General features: G+C 42.2%; 1 long non-coding RNA gene across 2 annotated transcripts; it reads left to right on the forward strand.

Annotated features, from left to right (window-relative positions):
- Window positions 1-266: 266 nt before the first annotated feature.
- On the forward strand, window positions 267-15134 carry LOC115347806. 2 transcript variants are annotated; one of them, XR_003925617.2, is made up of 5 exons: window positions 267-480; window positions 1161-1237; window positions 4998-5127; window positions 9392-9520; window positions 13808-15134. It is a non-coding gene; the product is annotated as an uncharacterized LOC115347806 (long non-coding RNA). The 2 variants fall into 2 exon arrangements; XR_003925618.2 differs by lacking the exon at window positions 9392-9520.
- The last annotated feature ends 479 nt before the right edge of the window (window positions 15135-15613 follow it).

Raw genomic sequence — 15613 nt, forward strand, 5'->3', positions numbered from 1 at the left:
TCTCAGAAGGCCTAGGGCTAGCTCTGGGTGCTGCTTCTTGGGGCTTTGCTTTCCAACCGGGGCACTCCGTTTTGGAGTAAAATGAGGGTAGAAGAGATGTTCAGGAAGGTGTGGGATGACATACAATTCTCCCTGCTCCTTAGCTGGGCAGTAAATATTCATACTCTTAATGTTACCTATTTTAATGCAGCTTTATTGACCAAGTACACAACATGCATATGTTTACTCTTTTCTTTTTTTCTTTTTTTTTTTTTCCTTCTTTTCTGATGAGAGAAAAAAAAGATCTATGCATACACCTCAGAGGCACCAACTACTTTTGGCTAACAGATTGATGCTGCTCTACTGCAACTGGTCTTTTTTCAAGAAGTACTGAGGACCCTTCAACCCTGAGTGAACTGAACTGAGATGCAGGGAAAGGAAACCTGGGGCATCTGTGGGTGGTCATGCAAACTGCAGGCACGCAAAATCAGGACTCTGTTGGTAAAGTTTGGTCTTTCCGTTACCTCCTTTTCTCTTCCTAGCAGGCACTTTGCGCTATGAGTTCAAGGCGTTTATGAAGGAGATGAATTCGTTGTGTATTAGCAGTAAGGGCAGGGCTTGTCAGAGGGCGTTTGGCCACTAACCAGGCACCTGCTCCTGTCCGCGGAACCTGTGCCTGTGAATAATGCTGATCTCCTTTTCCCTACATATCTATGTATGTATAAAAATCCTGGTGCAGCAGATTTCTAAGCAACATGTATCTGAATTCATTATGATAAAATGGTCTGGTCAAATTTTCTTGTAATTTGATGTGAGATAATAGATTAATGATTTTAATTTTTTACTCTGTCTGCAGTAAAAATCTAACAGAGTTCTTTACATGTTCTTTCAAAGTGAGTAGACATAATTACAATTGACAATTCAATTTTCTAGTGGTCTCTGTGCATTTTCTGTTCCCTCATCAATAAAGGAAAATAGCGAGGAGGCTGTTTGTAAGCAGCAGTTCTTGAGGATTGTGTTTTTATAAGGTTTTTACACCTCCTTTGTGTGGAAAAAAAGCAAGAAAATTAGGATGAAACTAATGCAAACAAAGCCTTCAAAAACGTGTCTTTTGGTGATGTAGAGAGACTAAGAAGAAAGATCTGAGCTTTTGCCCTTCTTTTCTTCATTGCACATTTCAGATCAAATCCAGCGCTGGACTCATCTTTGGAAGCTCCTAGGTGCTTTAAATCTGGGATTTCAACATATTTCCAGCAAGGTAAGAAGCTTTTTATGTGCTAGGGAAAGGGATGGATGATGAAAATAGCCAGATTTTCTCCTTTCATTCAAGGTGATGTAGATTAAGTGTGACTCCTCTGAAGCTGGTGCAGGACCTGCACCAGGGGATATGGGTAGATGTAAGATAGGGCTGATTGTCCTCCAGTATGTTACGTCTGAGCAACCAGTTTGGATTCGGAAAGAAGAACTGGGAGCGTGCAGGGTTTTGGAAAGGGGAAGAAAGGAGGCAATTCTGGCTCAGCTGGTAGGGAGCGGCGGGATGCTCAGAAGCTGCGTGCCAGGCACTTTGGCTGATCCGCTGTGAAGGTTTCCCTAAACTGCCGAGGTTTTGTGTGTTGCTCATGTCCACAGCACAGGAAGCCGTATTTGCCAGCTGACCTCACACGAAGTGGTGAGGATTGACCGTGGCTGATTTGAGCTCTTATGGTTGCTTGCTAGGACAGAGCTTTTCTTAGCCACTTGGCAGCAAACACTGGCGCTGGTGATGGATAGCCTGGCCTAAAAGGACAGCAAGGACCAGACTGGATTGCCCAGGCAACTCAGACTTGCTCCACGGGGATGGAGTTACTGTTCACTGTGATTTCTTTTCTGCTGACATCGTGCTCTGCAAATTATGAGATGCAAAAAATATGTGGGGAAGTTTTAATTGTAAGGCTAATTAAATGACACCATGACTGTGTTAAATCCATGGATCCATTTCCCAGGAACAGTAGGAATACAGGAGAGCAGGGCTGGGACCTTGTATGGATGCGTCTGCGTATTTCCATCAAAGGCAGTCATTTGTCATTTTATGCTTGTGCAGGTTTTTGCCCTAAAGATCCCGTAAAAAAGTATCTTTTTAGGGTGATTTTTTTTTTCCATTAAAAGTTGGACTGCTCCTAAAGATGGCTATGCTTGTGACAGCTGGGAAGAATGTGGGGTAATTGTCTAGCCCTACCAATTTTACGGACAAAGCATAAAACAGAGCAGTGACTAGGGGCACAGCTTGGGCGTCTCTGTTCCAGAAATGCCGTGTCTGCTGTTGGGGTACAGCCCCGACAGGAAATGCGCAGATAGGCAGAAATACATGAAAGGCCATCAAAATGGTCGTTGCCCGCCAACCTCCCAGAGCACAGTCCTGCAAGGACCCAGTGAGGTACCCTGGGAGCTCACCGTGCTTCAGCCACGTGCTGAAATACGACTGGTCTTGTCCTAAAGCCAACCAAATCGACAGAAGCTGTGTCAGTCACATTTTGATAGGCTGTCATCTGGCTATGGCACGCTGCAGTCTGGCCATGCCAGGGCTCGGAGCCCGGGCTTGTCTGTGTACTTCATGGGCTTCAGAGTTGACTGCCTTCACCGTCGTGACTGGCATCCAGAGAGGAGGTTGTTGTCGCAGTCAGGTCTTGCATCTTTATGGAGTATTAAAGAGCCATCATGTGTCTTACTGGGGAAGACCAAGAGAGCTTTTGGTCTTCTAATCAAGATGCTACTAAACCCAGGTTTTCTAACGGGATGCTCCCACTGTATGCTGGATCATTGTCTTCTTGTACAGGTGCCTCTTTCATCTTTAGTTTCAGGGCAGGAGATGCCCGGTCACAGGAAGGACCATACTGTGCCCTTAAAAAAAAAAAAAGAAAAAAGAAAATTATAGGTCTGTGATTTCAGTGCTATGAATATCACTTGTTGTCAAGGTGGGAGTTTGGAGTCAGAGACCAGCACAGGGAACAATGTACCAGCCAGCCTGCTTGAACTTCAGTCCTTCTGAACCAAGAAATACTTTAATTATTTTATGCAACACGTGGCCTTTTGATTCTGGCAAGCAGAGGCAGAAGAGAAAGTTGCTATGCAACCAAGCAAGCAGCTGCTGAGCTGAGGAGTCCAGGAACTGGGAACTTTTACAAACAGGGATTGTCTTGAAAAATACAAACAGGCAGAATTTTATGATTACTTCCAATTATCATATTTGTCATCATCTTGCTTCTGAATTTATTTAGCCAATGTTGGCAAAGGGTCATAAAAATGTTGCCTCAGGTGCAGTCTGGCAGCCTGTTTTGGGGACTACAAAACTATGGGAATTTGGCTTTGGTGAGAGTGACATTCTGTACATGCAGCTGACAAGGGACTTTATTTCAGCCTAGGCTTGCATTGAATCCAGAAAGCTCCCCCTGTAACCGTAGTGCTAGCTCGGGCCTGACTTCCCTCTGGCAGCAGTGCAGATCCAACGTGAGGTTGAGCCCAAAGCCAGGGGCTTGCAGGGATGTGCTGGGAGGTGGGGGGGGGCACGCGCTTTGTTTCTTCCTAAACCAAAATGAGATACAGGGTCAGGGCAGGGACCTTCACCGTGGGGTGAACATTTGTTAAGATGAATGGCTGAGTTTTGCTCGTGTTGTCTGCAAAAGTAAACCCGGCTATCTTTGTAAAGACTGGGCAAGCAGAAAACTCTGGTGCTACCCCTCTGCTCGCTTATAGTTCTGATACGTGTTGCTAGCAGGGAGACCTGTCTGTCATTAGCCTTTTATTAAATAAATAAATGAATAAATTGTAGTGAAAAACAAGCTCCCTTTTGTTCCCTCAGATACACACTATGAGCTAGTAAAGGTTGCTGACAACCTTTTTAGTGGAGTTGCAACTGAATTACAACAGGACATAAAATACAAGCTCTGACTACCGCTTGTGCCATTTAACTACTTAATAAATTCCAAAGCAAGTGGGCATTCAGGGCTGTAAACAAGTCCTTTACTACCATCCCTTCCCATACAGGTTGTAGACACTGTTTAAACACTCTGACTTAGAAGTAATCTTTTGGAATAATCACTTCTCCCCCTGTGCCACAACGTAATTCATGGGGGGGGTTAGGTGAAGCCCCTGCAAGGGCAGTTTGATGGTTGAAGAACTGACAAGGAGAGCCACAAATCCTTTATCAAATTACAGCCAGGGTGTTCAGGCTGCCTCCTCCTACTCTTATTGATAGTATCTAGACAGTAAATTATCATATCAAAGTATAAATTCAAAGAAACAGAATGATAATCATCTCCAATTCCTGGTGGATAAGCAACTAATGGGAGATTTAATGTACTACAAATGCAGGACATAACAAAATAATTACAAAATGGCAAACTGCTGAAGATTTTTAGGAAGAAGGACAAGGAGAAAAATGTTTTTCAAGTAGTGCTTGTTATAAGGAAAACATGTATCAACAGCCCATCTTTGAACAGATGCATTAAGGAAATTATACCCAAGCATGTCCACTTGGTGTGTTTCCTTGTTCTGCATGTTCCTTAAATTGTGTTCGAGCAAGAGACCATCATCTTTTTTTTTTAATAGTAAAGCTCATTTCCCTGGTCGCAGGAAATAATAGTCTAATTTGTCTGTTCATGGTTTGGGATGTTTAGAGTACATACAGTGAATGGGTAATGGTGCAGACACCCAGGAAGCCTTTCAGCCCAAAAGGCCATTTAAAAATACTATTATAAGATGTTAAATCAACCCGAAGGAGCTGAATGGGAAAAATCAGAGAGGTTTCTGTCTGCGAAGCTGCAATGTGTCTGCCTGGAGCTGGGAATTGGTGAGTGACGAGGCAGTGGGGGATGGCTGGGTCTGCCGCTGGGTGCTACATGCCATGCAGCAGTCCACGAAAGGTTTCTGAAAGCGGATGAGCAGCAAGATTGAGTTTGTGAGGCAAGATTGTATCAGATGGGAGATGTATTGCTGGTGAAGTTTTTTTATGGCTGAATATGTAAGAAAATTGCATCTTACAGATATTATGCAGCAGGAATCTGCAAAATGAAGCCATGCCCTGATCCTGGAGGGGGAAGATGGATGCTGTGCTCAGGTCCTAGGTCTGTCTGCCAGAGGGGACCGTGCTGGTTGCAGTGGAGACTGAGGCAGGTAAGGGAGGTTTGGAAAGGGGGTGGAAGGTGGACTTGGGCTCTGCTTGGCAGGGTTGTGCCTGTAGTGAGGATAGGGCACCAGGAACTTCCAGAGCGGCTGAGAGTTTAATCTGGACAGAAATGCAACAGTTGAGGAAGAGCAGAAAGGCAGTTAGGAGCTGAGTTGTGCTGTAGGAGTGAATGAAGGATCTTATGGTGGGTGACAGCTTGAGAACAACAAACCGCTCCTTGGGAAGAAGGAAGCACCATTTCACATGTCTGTGAAGCCATCATTTGTCTCCTGGTGAGTGCAGGCTGAGCTGCAGAGACTCTGGCCTTTTCCAAACACTGAAAATAATTATCCTTGTTCCAAAGAGCTTACAGTCAAAACCAAAAGAAGACAAAGACGAGTTCAAAGGAAACAAGGACAAGAGAAATTTAAGAGTGTACAATCTTCAAAATGTCATTAATTGTAAATAATGATTTGCCTGACCTTGGCACTGCTCCCAGGAAGTCACACCAGGCTCAAGAATGCAACACAATGACGCACAACTTGAAAATATTGTGTCAAGCACCACCTGGTTCCTGTTAGCTGAATGCCTCGTTGACATTGCTCATTCGTTCTTCACTTGACTGAAAACTCATGGACTCATTGATGGATGGAGCTTGATGGAACTGCTTGGCAAATGTTAATGGTTTTAAAATGTTTAATAAATTACTAATTAAAGGAGGGGAAAAAACAGAGCTCAAAAAAGTCTGCAAGAATGTTGTTTTTTTTTTTTTCCCAACATCTTGAAAGTTAAGTATTTTAAATTGATTGACAAAAACTTTTTTCTTTTTTTTTTCATCTGCCTTTAGGATGTTTATGGAAACTACTTTGATAGGTATACCCAAATACTGACAGTGCTCCTTGTCTCTTCCTCAAGGATCTTGGTATTGCTTGTGAAGATATCATTTCTATGAAACCTGTAAGTGGATCACACCAATTTGTTTTTTGAAGCAGAGCTTCATGGGAGTGCCCTCTCAAAGTCCAGCTGGTAGGAGATACAATGTTCATGAACTAAATATCCATAATGGTTTTTGGGAGGAGTATGCATTGAGTAGCTTTTCATACCTCTAAAACAAATACAGAGAAGTATTTTAACTGCTGGCATCCGTCTTAGTCTCCTGCAGACTAGCTGACCCATCTGCTTTGCTTGCTACTGCCACAAAACTGGACTTTAACTTCATGGATGAGAAACTTCGAGGTGACCATAGGGAAGATGCCCAAGTATAAGGATTCATGTGCCATTTTGTCCCCTTTTAAAAATGTAGGGTTAATTTCCTAATTAATAGTGGGATGATGTTTGCTCTTATTTCCTTTCCCTATGGGGAGAGGTTTTTGACTTTTATAATATTGTGTGTGTGTGTGTGTGTGATGTGTCTATGCTCATACAGATCATGCACGTGTGGATATTTATGTCTACATATCTGCCTTTCTGTCACAGATTGCTATGATTGCTATCTACTTGTGGCTGAGAAAGCAGGGCTAAAATGCAGCTTGAATGGATATGGGAAGCTGGAGACCCTGGTGGTAATAATTAGCGTTTCTTGAGGAGTGACTCCATGTTCTTGAGCTGACCCCCAAGGAGAAAATCTCTGCTTTAAGGGGCACATGTTTTGCTAGAAATACTCTGATTCAAGCTTGGCTCCTCCTGTTGTGCAAATGAACTTGGATAATGAAGCAGTTGTAATTTTTAAGATTGAGATTAATGCATCTAATGAGCCTCTGCTCATTCAAATTTACACTGAACAGCTTCTCCATGTAACAAGCGGATAAGAGGAACATGGTTTATCAAGTATCTTCCCCCCATCCTATTTCCTGATAATATAAATAAATCTTGCCAAGTTACTTTTTCGAGAGAAAATACAATATTCTCTGGGTCTCAGTGAGCAATTGTGAAATTAGCTGTTTCCTCTATTCTTTAAAAATGCCATTTGTATCTAATTATTCAAATCAGAAATGTGAGGAGGACCACATAATTCCTTCTGAGGCCTGAAGAGATCTTGCTGTGACTTCAAACCCCAGCAAACCTAGCAAAATCAAAACAACCCTAAATAATGACAGCTGAATGGAAAGGGGGGTTTTCTTCTTCTGAAAGTCTGCAGTTCTACAGGAATTAATGTTTCTTAGTCATCTAAGATCCCATATTGGCAAGCAAAATAACAAAATGGAGAAAATGTCTAGAATACCTTCCATAACAAAACAAACAAATCAGGAATTTTGCCAAGATGTAACTCAGGCAATTAAACAGGGAAAACATTCCTGCCTTAATCTTGCAGTGTGTTTATTTGTTCATCTTAAGTTAGAATTAGAACTTGTAGATTTATGTACTGTATAAAAAATAAAATAAAAAAATCTCTGCTAGAACACTTCTTTCTGCACAGAAAGTAATGTTTGGCAGAGGTGATTCTATACTAGCAGATTTGCCTTTCAAATATTCTCACAAATTAAAAAAATTTCTTGATGAACCAGTTTAACTATTCTGAGCACTGAAGAAAAGCATCCATGGATGACACAAACTGAAACACTAACCTGAACATCTGCAGCTGAAGTCCTATTTCTGTTGACAACTGGAATCCCTTGAGCCAGGCCAAGCATGGCAATGGTGGCAAGGCTATCTAGAAATACAAATACCTTATAACCAAGCCAACCTTTGCCTCCTCCTGCCCTTAGGAGACCCTTCCCTCTAAATTGGTGCTTTTCCTTTAGGTTCAAAATTCTCTGGAGAATTTCTCCTGAACCAGCTCCTACCCCAATTTTTTTACGTGTTATGAGCTCGATTCACCCTTTGCTACTAAAACTCTGCCGTTCTCCCAGAGAGAGACTGACAAAGCCTGGGTCGGGAAGATTTTGTTCAGTTCATAAAATTTGCTGACTTTTTACCAGGTGCTTTGCACCCAGGTGAGAGTAGTTCAATTTGCTGGATGAGCCAGAACCTGCCCATGAAAGAAAGGCCGGGTGACAAAGGGCATTGCTGATGCCTCTGTGCGGCTCTCCTGGGTTTGACATGGGGAAGTGTCCCTGGAATTGGTTTCTGTGTTGATGAAGGTGTGGGGAGGTGGAAGGGCAAGGGCTTTTCACAGTGTGAGATAGCAACGCACTGTTGTAGATGGCTCTTGTTTCAATTCTGCATGCCACTAACTGCTGCTAAGCCAAAGATAATATTGCTGCTGGTAGAGAGGGGGCTTCTCCAGTTTTGGTAGCCCTAACTATATGCTATTAAGAGAGGGAATCAGAAATGTTGAGCATTACACTGAGTGCCTCTGATGCCTCTGCTCATTCCTAAAGCATGGGGATTGTCAGGGCTTAGCAGAGATGTGGACTGAAGGAAATCTGGGCTGGTAAATGACCTACTTCCAAACTTCTACAATTTCATGTGAAAAATAGTGAAAACCACAGTAAACATGGGATCACAGAAAGCTCTGTTTCTAAAGGCACTTTTCAGAAGAACCTCATTTTAAGGCAACGCTAGCTCTGGAAATAACTTATTACACTTATTTATAAGATGCTTATGAATAATTTACGCTACATTAACTTGTAAATGTGATAGCTTTTGAAATCATTAAGCTCCAGTAGCTTGCTTTGTAAATCCATTGGCTGGGTCTCATTATTAAAAGCTAATTAGCTCGTTCAGCTGGAACATATTTTGTAAAATAGCTATGCTAGTATTCTTCTTTATATTACAACAGATTATATTAATTCTAAAAATATTCCAGCAATGGCATAATGGAAATATTTAATAATAAGGATATAAAATTCTATACAAACAGATAATTCCATTACATCTTTAACAAGTTTTCTAAAACCTGGTGAGTGAGGTATCAGGATTATGGTTGCTTTTATGAACATATGATATTGGAAATCTCTGATTTATACATTATTTCTTTAAATATTAAATATTGTAATTTATACATGGGAGGGATATTTTCAAAGGGTTAATTTGGATGTGTGAGAAGCTTGGGCTTTGCTTAAAAAGTTATACTCCCAAAATTAAATTTCTAAGCCATGGTTGGCACTAGAAAGGATCCAGACACGAATAAGTGTGAGCAGTGCACCCATGACAGCAGGGGCAAGAGGTGGGGCGATGCATGAGGCTGCTTTTGCCTCCACTCACAGGGAAATACTGTGGCTGCCAGTCAGTTGCAAAGACTTTTTTTCCATGAAAAGTGTTTTTTATTTGCTATTGAATTTTCATATTGAGGAAACACTGCATTTTTCTTTTGCGTTGTTCCTCCTATAGGTGTTATTTCTGCCACCAGGAAAAGAAGTAAGAGGAGCAGAGGAAAAATAGGCACCCACTGAGCACATTGCACCTCCAGTGCTGGACCAAGCGTCGCACCCAGCAGAGCTCCACAAGTGCCAAACCCAGGTGTCATAAACACCCCACTGAGCCACCAAGCACCTGCCTGTGCCATACCATGGGGAAGTTTATCTTTGCATGAATTACTTGTTCCCAAGTCGGCCCATCCCACCCTCTCTATCAAAATAATCACAGTATACCCATCCAGCACAATACCAGAGGAGCTGTTTTGTAGAATGTTTTTATTTCAGTATAAAGTAAAACATCATTTAGGTTCATTTGTGCCAAGGCCCTGGCTTTGGGAGAAGAGGCTCTGTAGGAAAATCAATAGCCACTGGGCATAAAAAAAAATCCAGCTGCTTTGATAATAATCATCTGTGTTGTATTTGAAAAGTATTTGCTATGTAAAATATCCAAACATTCTTTTTTTTCCAAATATTTTGGGTTTATGTTTGTCTCTCCTTCAAATTTAAACATTTTTAATCTTCAGTACATTTAAATCCCTATTACCAGCTTCTAAAGGGATTAGGGTAAATGGCTTTTATTCTGCAGTTACAATACCATTGCTTTCAAATACATCTTCTTGGATTTCCTGTTCAGAAGAAAAAAAGGAGGAATTTAAGTAATTCACAGCAAAGCTACAATGTCTCCTTCTGCACTGATGAATGTTTCCCTTCAGGAAAGGCAGTTCTCTTATTAATATAACATCTGGCTTTCATCTTGAATAAATACAACAACTCAAAAGCAGGAGAAAAAGAGTAGAAAAATGTGAATTTTCCGGCATATCAAGCAGCCAAAAGGCCTAATTAACAGAAATAATATCTGGCAAGAAATGCTCCTCGAGAAATTGCCATAAATGAATGTTCTGGGGCAAGGCGTTTCAGAGGGACCACTTGGTCACCCGGAGAGCCAAGAGGAGTGGGATGGCAAGAAGAACAGAAAACAGCATGGATTTATGATTCTGCACATCAAAACGGCCATTATCAGTGGGCCCTTCAGGGAGCCTTTGCTGTATTAACTACAGCAAGAAAGCTGTATAGTCTCACTAGCTGCTTTGTATCCTAGCCGCATGCGATTCAGTGGCATACTGCCGCCCTTTGCTGCCCTTTCCTCTTGTCAGGCAACGTGCCTCACTCCTGCAGGACCCATCTCGAAGTTCTCATGCCTTTTAAACTGCAGATTTTGAGAATTAGTCTTCCTGTTCAGGGAAAAAAATAAAGAAGATATTTAGCCATTTTAGACTTTTATCATTAAAAAATGAAAAAAAAGCCAACCCCCCAAAAACCCACCAAGAAAATCCTCCAGAAAACCAGTGAGGAGGGTAGAGATTTGACAGACATCCCAGAGACGTTTTGTTTCCGTGGCTGGAGAGTGGGGCTGTGGATGTATGCACATGCTCCTGATGGAGGTACAAGCCCACGTCAGCATCTGCCAGTGAGGAAGGTCTCTCTGGGTTGAACCCAGTTCATATTTCTTGTCCCTCTCCTTTCCTATTGGGATTGCATTGATTTGCCCTTGTCCATCAATGAGCAGATGTCGTGGTTTAACCCCAGCCAGCAACTAAGCACCACGCAGCCGCTCACCAGTGGGATGGGGGAGAAAATCGGAAAAAGAAGCAAAACCCACAGGTTGAGATAAGAACGGTTTAACAGAACAGAAAAGAAGAAACTAATAATGATAATGATAACACTAATAAAATGACAACAGCAATAATAAAAGGATTGGAATGTACAAATGATGCGCAGTGCAATTGCTCACCACCCGCCGACCGACACCCAGTTAGTCCCCGAGCGGCGATTCCCCGCCCCCACTCCCCAGTTCCTATACTGGATGGGACGTCCCATGGTATGGAATACCCTGTTGGCCACTTTGGGTCAGGTGCCCTGGCTGTGTCCTGTGCCAACTTCTTGTGCCCCTCCAGCTTTCTCACTGGCTGGGCATGAGAAGCTGAAAAATCCTTGACATTAGTCTAAACACTACTTAGCAACAACTGAAAACATCAGTGTTATCAACATTCTTCGCATACTGAACTCAAAACATAGCACTGTACCAGCTGCTAGGAAGACAGTTAACTCTATCCCAGCTGAAACCAGGACAGCAGACCAGCCTGGCGAGTGGGATGTAGTTGGTTATTTATGTGCTGACAGTCATTATTCCTGCAGGATGCGAGTGGTCTGGGAATGCCCTGCATGGGGCAGGGACTGCTGCTCTGCTGGGATGGCAGCATGGTTGTGGCATGGGGGTGGTACCACAGGGACCTTCTCAGGTGCTTGGAGATTCCTGAGCAGAGTTTTTTGCAACTTAGAAAATCATCGTGTTCCGTTAACTGGAAGCTGAGCCCAGCTTGCAAAGAAGTAGTTGGCAGGAGGGCACTTGGCTATAAATGCTTTTTTATTTCTGTTCCGTTTGAGCTACTGTGTAGCATTTTGATCTGAAAGCTCTCATAATTTAGAATTTTTAAATTTAATTTTATGACTTTGCGAGATGATAGCTAATCTCATGTTTAATTTTTACCAAGACTTACCTTCCTTCTTTTCTTTTCCTTTTCTTTCTTTCTTCCTTCCTTTCTCTCTTTCTCTCTTTCTCACTTTCTTTTATTAAATCCTTCTGGTCTTGTTTGTAAAATGCACTGTAAGGGCAAAGTCCTGGGAAATGCACCCAAGAGCTGCATTTGCCTCAGGGACTTGTATCTTCTCCCTTTATTAGGTCTGCTCCTGTCAGCCTTAAAACTCTGCAGCTTCACAGCATGCCCCTATAAGGCAAAATTCAATTCCTCCTTTCTGTAGAGGGGAAAACTGATGCACAGACCAGATAAATTACCTGCCCAAGGTCAGAGTGTGGCTGAGGGAGCAGTAGCACACTGATGAAACCATCTCTATCCCATTTTGATAAGCCTGAAAGTGGCTCTTGGTAGGAAGCACTAGCATGGGATATCTGCAACAATGGAAAAAATATCTTTTTACCCCTTTTCCATGTTATCTTTTTTTTCTCTTTCCTTTAGCTTTCTGCAGCAAACCTTCACATAAGTCTTGGTGGTAAATTTTGTGGCTGATGGATGACTAGGCTACTGGTGGGTGAGGGTAAATGAGCAAAAATAAGTTTGTGGGACGCAGGCAAAATGTTACAAATAAATTTGCAAGAATGCACTATCTTCTATCCTGCAAAACCATAGGGACCAAGTCTGGCCCCAGACAGCCATACTTAATTCCTACTCATCTCGATTACCATCTTTCAGCAGTTTCTGAGGTGGATTAGACCAGGAGGGTAGAGTTGAGTTCTCTTGTGACGGCCTCTTTCCATTAACTGAAAGCAAAGACCTTATGTTTCAAGAAGCTATTAGCTAATGACTTGACTTTTGCTTGACAAATAGAATATTGTCAACGAAAAGAGAGGAGTCACTTTTTCAGTATGGTGAAAATATAGAGAAAGATTTCTATTGTGGGGTAGACTTCTGTTTCCTGCTGGGAAAAAAAAAATCAGTCTTTTAATTCTTTTATATCTCTTCTGTTCCTAAACATATAATCAGTGGTTGCCCAGAAAAATAGCATCAAAATGAAAGAAGACCTTTTAGTCATCCTTGCCCACACATCGAGGCAGTTGAATTTTCAGCACCCTCTCTTATTCCCCCAGCGCCTCATTGCTGGTGGTTTTACCCCTGCCCCCTGAGAGCCAGTCAAGTCACTCACTCATCTACATTTTCACAAGCACTTTCTCCCCGTCAGCTCTTAAAGCAACTTAGTGGTCTGGCTCTGGCACATCAGTGAATTTTTCTGGTAATTTTCGTCTGGTGATATGTTTTAGTGCATTAGATTGCTACAAAGAACTCCTGGAGAAATATCATATGATTAAAACAGTGAGTATTTGAAAACTCTGTAGAGAAGGAAATTAGCTTAACAGAGATTCACGACTCCTTCCAGAGCCTATTCCAGTTCCCACCCAATCTAGGGGGATGCTGTCATCGAACCAAAAGGGAAAATGGTGAGGTGCTAAATGTGCATTGACATTGAATGCTGCTGAATACTTAGGTAGGACTAAGAAAAGACAGATGGTCTCAATAGCTAATTGCAGCTATGGAGGTCTTGTGAAATTAGAAGGAAAATGCATTCCCAGATTCAGATACAGATACTCTGAGATTTATTTTTTCATCTTGAAAGGCATGAAGATCAGGACAGTGGTTTTAATTGAAACACATCTAAGTTGTTTTTTTCCCATATTTCCTGTACGTCTGCAGGAAATTGAAACCTGGAAATAGCCAAGCTGTGATAATTCCATCACCGCAAGGGTTTGTCTCTTGCTGCCTTTAGCTGTCCATTCTGATGGATTTGTCTTAACCTGCTCTTTTCTTTCCAATTACAGTGCTGGACCTGGAGCTGGGAGCATCAGAGCTGGCCCCTGCGGCACCGACCAGCCCTGCAAGCACTACTGCAAGATCAAATAGCCCAGATGATGATGGTGAAAGCAGCAGAAGATGTGAGGAATTTTCCCCAGTCACGGGACTTTCTCAGCAGCACGCATTATTCAGTCTTTCCATTTGTAATCATCACAGAGTCAGTCTTTCCTTACAAGTAAGAAAGGCACACTCCTGCTGACATTGAAAGCACTGGCAAAGGGCTGTAGACATCAGTGGGAAAAGACCAGGCCTTAATGGGTTTTGCCTCTTAAGTAAAACCTCAAATTGAATTCTTTTCTTCTTGCGTATAACCCTCTCAGTAATCTGAAAACATTTATTTCTGTGACCATGGTTCTGGACAATAAATAATTCTTCCCTTTGATGGGGAGAGAATTGATGTTCATAGTCCGTAGAGGTGCCATTCTTTTTTTGAAAAAGGAAGTCTCAAAGGCAGTTTTTCTAAGTGGTTTGTGCAATCTTTCCAGATGCTGAGTACCTCCTGGGCAGCCCAACTGCACTCAGGTGTCACCTCACTCAGGGGCTGCTCTGCCACTGTTTCTAGGTGGTCGTTAAAAAACAGCTCAGCATGTACGTGTAGCTTGGTTAAAACTCATCTGTTGTGAAATAGCGTGGTTTTCTTGTTTTGCACAATACTCCTCTGTGGGTTTTGGGGCTTTACAGCAAAATATAGACTCAGATATTCTCATGGCATATTAAATACTGTTGTAATGTACCCAAAGACTCCCCCCACCAGCGACCTGGTGTGATGGACTCTAAAAGGAGGTGATGGCACATTACCTTCACCAGGTCTTTATAGGAGAGCTCTGTGTATTGCCCTGACTTTACTGCCTTCTGCTAGTGCAGCCAACTCTATGGGGTAGTACAAGTATTGCAGCTCCATCAGCAGCAAAAAGGAGGAGAAAAGTTGCAAAGAAGGAGTCTGACCCTCTAGCTCTGGCACCAGCCGATGTTTTTGGTAATGTCGGGTGTGGTGGAGGTCCAGCCTCGCACACTGCTTCATCATCGCTGCTTGCCCACGGATGGTGACTCTGTGCTTACCATTAGAGATCAGCCCTGAAGGTTTCCAGGTTGTAATGAACTCTAGGCTGAAAGAACTCAAGTCTCCAAGGAGATAATCTACAGGTGTGTTACCTGGTGAAGAATACCACTGCTCTTTAAATAATTTAAAGAATAATTAAATTTTCTGTATGTAACCAGATCGGTAGCTCTCCAAAAACTGGTCATCACATGCATTATTTAAAAAAAAAAAAAAATCCTGAAATTAATTATGCAATAGGCTTTGTGATTATTTTTTATTGCTATTTTCTTGACTGTGTAATTTACTGTGCATAAATAAAGGGAGGTGGGCAAAAAGAAATCTTTTATAGTGTCCTTTGCTGCAGTAGTGGAAATCAGTTTGTACAGTGATTGCCTTGTGCTTGGTTAGTGGTTCTGTCTTCACATGGAAAAGGGTTATAAAAAGCTTCTTTTAAAAACAGGCTGTAATAATCTTAATTTTATGCCAAATTTCTTAGGACAGGAGGCACTATTGATAGGTTCTTGATCTTTGCAGAAACTTTCCCTTCAGCCTTCCGGGGAAGGTAGAGAGCAGAGGAGGGAGCAAATTCAAGAGCTGAAAATTTTCAAACGAAGATCAGCTGGAGATCCAAACCCAAGTAGCAAAGAATGGCAGCAGTCATGGGCAGTGGGACCGCCACTGCGTCAGATGTTTTCTCCGGCTCCTTACATAAAATCTCTTACTCTTGCTTTGT

Source organism: Aquila chrysaetos, chromosome 10, assembly GCF_900496995.4.
Source record: "Aquila chrysaetos chrysaetos chromosome 10, bAquChr1.4, whole genome shotgun sequence".
NCBI classification, from domain to species: domain Eukaryota; kingdom Metazoa; phylum Chordata; class Aves; order Accipitriformes; family Accipitridae; genus Aquila; species Aquila chrysaetos.